The 5,494-nt window shown below is 43.6% G+C and overlaps 1 long non-coding RNA gene across 1 annotated transcript; it reads left to right on the forward strand.

Moving 5' to 3' along the window:
* Positions 1–1,154: 1,154 nt before the first annotated feature.
* Positions 1,155–2,050, forward strand: LOC309511219. The gene is made up of 2 exons (XR_014210529.1): positions 1,155–1,209; positions 1,487–2,050. It is a non-coding gene; the product is annotated as an uncharacterized lncRNA (long non-coding RNA).
* The last annotated feature ends 3,444 nt before the right edge of the window (positions 2,051–5,494 follow it).

The following is a 5,494-nucleotide window of genomic DNA, read 5'->3' on the forward strand; positions in this document are numbered from 1 at the left end:
GCGTATACAAGCGAGGCTCAGAGGCTGCTTCACTGATTTCTGTCTCTTCAGCGACGCTCTCCGCATCGCTGGACTCCGAGGAAGCCGCCGCCGTTGAAACAAGCGACCAGCACGCCGAGGATATCAACCTGAGGAAGTCGGCCGTCTTCGCCGCCTTCAGCCTTCCCTGCCTGCTCCGCTATCCGGCGGATTATATCCTTCTTTGCTCTGTGTTGTGTGTGTTTGTGTGTTCGCCCCGCGACACACTGCATCTAAAAGAGCGCGAGGCGTTGTTGCAAATGCCTCGCTCCCCCTGTGGCTCGTGCAGAGCCCCGCTCAGCGACAGCGACCGCGACCGCCATGTGATCTGCGCTCTCTGCCTGGGCCTCGACCACGCAGCCCTCGCCCTTACTTCGGGCGGCTGCAAACTCTCCGAGGAGATGCCGATGTCGACCCTGCGGGCTCGACTCGCCTTGTTGGACCCTCCTCCTGCCTCCGGACCCGGATGCAGTAGCTGAGCGCTCGCCGGAGCCCCTCCCGCGAGCCTCGCTATCTCCTTCTCCCCCCCACCTCCCGACGCGCAGCGGCCGGCTTTCTCCCGCACTGCCGTCGCCTCAGGGGATGAAGCAGACAACGCTGCTATCATAGACAGCTGCTTACCCCCCTCTGTCAAGCCGCGCAAACGGCGCCGCTCACAAGGGATGTCAGAAACGGACGGTCTCGGGCTATAGCTTCCTTCACGTTACAAGAAAGCTACCCCCCCCCCGTCACTGGCGAAAGGAGAGAAACGTGTTTAGCCCCACCCAGGTCGGACTAAGCTCCATTCTTACAGATTTCTCAGTCCCCTCCTAAGCTCAGGCGACTGGAAATACATATATTGCAGTAAACGAGCCTGTTTTTTATACACACACGCCTGCAAACAAACGCTGACGCAAAACATAATGACGCTCGCTCCTTCCCGCGCTCTCCCTCTCTGTTCGAGCCGCGCAAACAGGTGCCGCTCACAAGGGATGTCAGAAGTGGACGGTCACGGTCACTTCCTTTACGTTATAAGAAAGCCACCCCGCGTCTCGGTCGCGCGCGTCACTCACCTCCATTTCTTACACATTTCTCAGTCCCCTCCTAAGCTCAGGCTTCTTCTAGAGAGAACCGAGGTTACGTTAGTAACCGATTACGTTTCAGTTTATAAGTTAAGCTTCAGGTTGTGTTCATGTGCGTCAGTGAACACAAGTAAGTTACAATTATATTGTATAGATATGAGCAATTCATGTGAGTTTACAGTCAGTGAATATATATTCACAGTCATCATATATATGCATGCATGCTGTAACTAAGGGTTTTGCACAGCACCAATATCGTTTCATCAATGATTATGAAACCCTATGGCCCTGTGTGTTTGTATATATATGTAAAAAGATATTTGCAACCTTACAATTTAATTAATTGCTAGATGTATGATGCATGAATCTGACCTTATGAGCTTGTGATTGGTGTCTATGTGAACAAGATGCAGTGGGCCCTGGACAGAATAAGTCCTTCTGACGACACATCTCAACTGCGTCATTCTTGCAAATATTCCAGCAGAGTCCACTCGATGCACGGAATCCCAAACCCTTGTCCATGGCACACGGTGACCCAGTGCTTGCAACTGTCCTTTCATCATTCTGTGGCCTAGGTGTGGACTTTCAGCCTTCACTGAACTGACAAGGTTGTCAAGCTCCTCATCTGAGATCTTTGTATATGTGTCTCTTACAGAAATGCCAAACTCACTGAAACGGCGATTAATAGTCCTTGTTGACACACCAAGAAGCTGGGCAATACATGGAACAGACAGCTGCATACTCACAAGATTCTGAAGATGCTCTCTGTAAATAAGAAACTTTGGAGTTCCCTTCACTCCAAATTGCACTTCAAGGGCAGTTATGGGTACAATGTTGTTTTCCACTTGCCTCTCCACTGTGTTTTTTAAGTTGGATAGTTCATTAAGGAGTCCGTCTGGTATTGTAATTTGATTATGGATGGATGTAATGAAAAGAAGTTCATGACTGCATATAAATTGCAAGTAATCTAAGTCCAGCGACTGGCGATTCACTGCACTCTGGAGTTTGGAGAGCAGTCTCTCCATTACCATTCGCCCCAATTCAACTCTGGTGGCATCATTGTGCCCACCAACCTACAAAATACCAGTGTCTTCAATTAGTTATGAAATGTTTATGTGGCGATACACGGAGGGATTGAAGATTGACAGCTGGCGACTACGCCACCCTGGAATCTTGCCAGGGACAATACTAAATTAAATTACTTCACAGTGAATCAGCGGAAGACGTGGATACAGAAAAATATAAATTTTATTAAAGATAAGAAGAGTCTTTACAAAAGCTCAAAGAACAACCCATCAAAGACATTTAATGTAGACAACAATTACATAATTTAACAAAATACACAAAGAGCGACCTGAGTAGTCAGCGCCATCTGAGTTCAGGATAAAGGAGCCGAGGGGTGACAGCAGGGACGATATAAAAGGGCACAATAAGGCCTCCACGGCAAGTCACCATTCCCGTACACCTGTGCATCAACACTCACGCACACGTACTCACACACGTACACATCACTCATGACACAGCACTCGTGATGAAAAGACCACCACAGGGTGACATGTCCAGCCGGGATTTCGAGATTTCCCAAAATGTCCTGGATTCGGCTTTTGCTTTCTACAGTCGCCATTCATTCAAAAGCCGAATCCCGGACATTTTGGGCGACAAAGAGGACGTATGGTCACCCTAGTTAATACTAATCGCATTAAGTTAAAAAAAAAACTAAAAAAACAGTGCACATTTTAATGTTGATGAAAAAAAGGGAAACAGTCAACTGTACATACCTGAAATCCCCCTGCATGCCTCTGCTCTGCCATGGTGACATGAATTGTTTTGCGATCTGCGTCTCCTGCTGATGACGTGACTTGGCGGGGTTTCTTGATTCCACCCCCACATTAAAACAAAGCCATGAAGAGAAACACCGAGAAAAGTGAAGCGCAAAAGGAAAACGGTATTGCGAGGACACGCTTGACAGAAACGCAGAATAAAAGCAGCGTTGCAAATAACTTAGTAGGTGTGAGTATGGAAAATATGTTGCAGAGATAAAATAGGATTGCAGCTGTAATTGATTTGTGCAATTAATTATATCTTTCTTTTTGCAGTACTTTATTTTATTTTGCAAATCTTTTTTTTCCCCGATACTTTTTGTTCCCATTGCCATTCTTTATTTTTGAGTAATTATTTTTTTCTTTGCTCAAAACTTTATTTTCTTTTGCGATACTTTATTATTTTGCAAAACTATGTGGCATTATATTGACACCATAGATTAGAACCCAGAACCTCTGACACGCTTGGCAAAAGTTCTGCCCCTGGCCATTTTTTTTTTTTAAATTTACACATTTTATTTACACATTTTCAATTACACAAACAGTGTAATATAGACAGAAAAAATACAAATAAAGACACATAAACTCAAATATAAATGAAATAAGTGGAATACACATTCCCTCCCTCAGAAAGAAACAAAATAGTATAGATAATATAAAAGTAAAATCAACTACAGAAAATAAATAAAAATAAAATTAAAAATAACAATTCTGCTCAGAAGTAATACAAAGCACTGTTAGTAAAGGAGCAATCAGCACCAGTAAGAACATGCTCGTTATCTCAACAAAGTGAAATACATGTACATGGCAAGAAGCTTAAAATAGTCGGATCAACATATAATATCATTGAATGCCAGGATTGGTAGCTCGGTAGCAGCGGACAGAGGCTGGAAGTATGCATCAGGTATCGCGTAGGGATTACACACTAACGATATTATTTTTTGAAAGTAGCGTTTCTTTTCATGGCAGTCGAGGTGTGAAATGTTGTCTTTCGTAGCCATTTACTGTATCCGTACGAAGCTGTAAATAGTAGCAAGCTAGCTAGTTAATGCTTGTCAGTACCATAGACAGTACTCGGTAGGTACACAAGATGGCGGCAGTCAACTGGAAAAAGAGCGGATGACGTAAGAGGTCACGTGACTGATATTCATGTATAGTAACGAACTACACTTTTACATGCATCTGATTGACAGATAAATCGAGTTGAGGTTATTTCAGCTTTGTACAAAGTTTACTTTGTACATTTAGTTGAACTGTATTTTTAAAGAGGGCGAGCTTTACCATTTAATTGAACTGTGTGCATGTAGGCCTATTTTAGACACTTACATTGTTCTTGCTCCGTCCATGCAATAACTGTGTCCATGTTATGAGCCGAGATTTTTATTTACTTAAACTGCTCAGTGGACTGGTATTATCAGTTGGATGACCCATTTCAGAAGTTGCCATAGTTAAAATTTAAAATCTGAATATGAGCATAACTCACTTACATTCACTGAAATATAGAAACGTTAGCGATATTGATTCAAAACACGAGCGCCAGTGATTGAATGTCAAAGCATGGTTTGAACGCCCAGTCGAACTGGAAGATTTGATTGATTTTGCACCCAAGTCATGACTCAGACCTGCCAGTTATTGGCTAAAGCGCAGGGCTCCTTTGTCAATGTACTTTGTGCTTTTGGTGAAAAATAAATGTAGCGAAGTTGAATACTTTATTTTCATTCAACTCAAGTAAAAGTAAAAGTACCACAATTTAATTATTGGTCATATAGGGATTGTCAAAGTTTTTTTTTCTTTTTTTTTTTCGTCATCTACTGAATTTTTCGTCAACGATACCAGGGACACCGAAACACCGGGGAACAGGAAATTTGGTGGGCATTTAGCCCCACTAGACTTTTACGGAAAAATTTCGTTTGGTCCCCGGGGGCCACTCCCCCCCCCCCCCCCCGCGCTGGGGCCCCCCAAACCCAAAAAATGCAGTTTTTCCTAAATAACTACCTGAACCGTGGCACCGAGGATGAAGACATTTTTATGGTATGTTGGTCTTAAGGGCCCACATCAACCTAGCCCATAATCACTCATTTGTGATTTGCGCCCCTCCCATAAAAAATGAAAATGCAATATTATTCTGCTTTAATCGCCCTATCTTCAGTTGAGATGTTCAGAACTGCACCATATTTCATGTGTATGATTAACTTGACATCCTCTGGGGGTATGCTAAGTTTCGTAGAATTTCATCCATGGGGGGTATAAAATAAATTCATTTATGTGCACATTTAGTGACTGTACACTCATCGGCCTGTAGATGGTGGTGTTGAGCGAAGGGTTGCTGGTTTAGGATGATACTGTCACACACACACACATGCAGGAATACAAACAAACGCAAGCATGCACACACACACTGACATCCACACGCACAGACACACACCCATACACACACATACAAATCCACATGCACAGACACACACACACAAACACACACGCGCACACACATGTACGCACGCATACATACACGCACAGACACACACACAAATATGATCATATAACACCGATTTTATCATCACTGCATTTGTTACCTATAAAGTTCCGTATTAATTA

The sequence above is a fragment of the Leuciscus leuciscus genome (assembly GCF_965113295.1).
Source record: "Leuciscus leuciscus genome assembly, chromosome: 12".
Taxonomy (NCBI): Eukaryota; Metazoa; Chordata; class Actinopteri; order Cypriniformes; family Leuciscidae; genus Leuciscus; species Leuciscus leuciscus.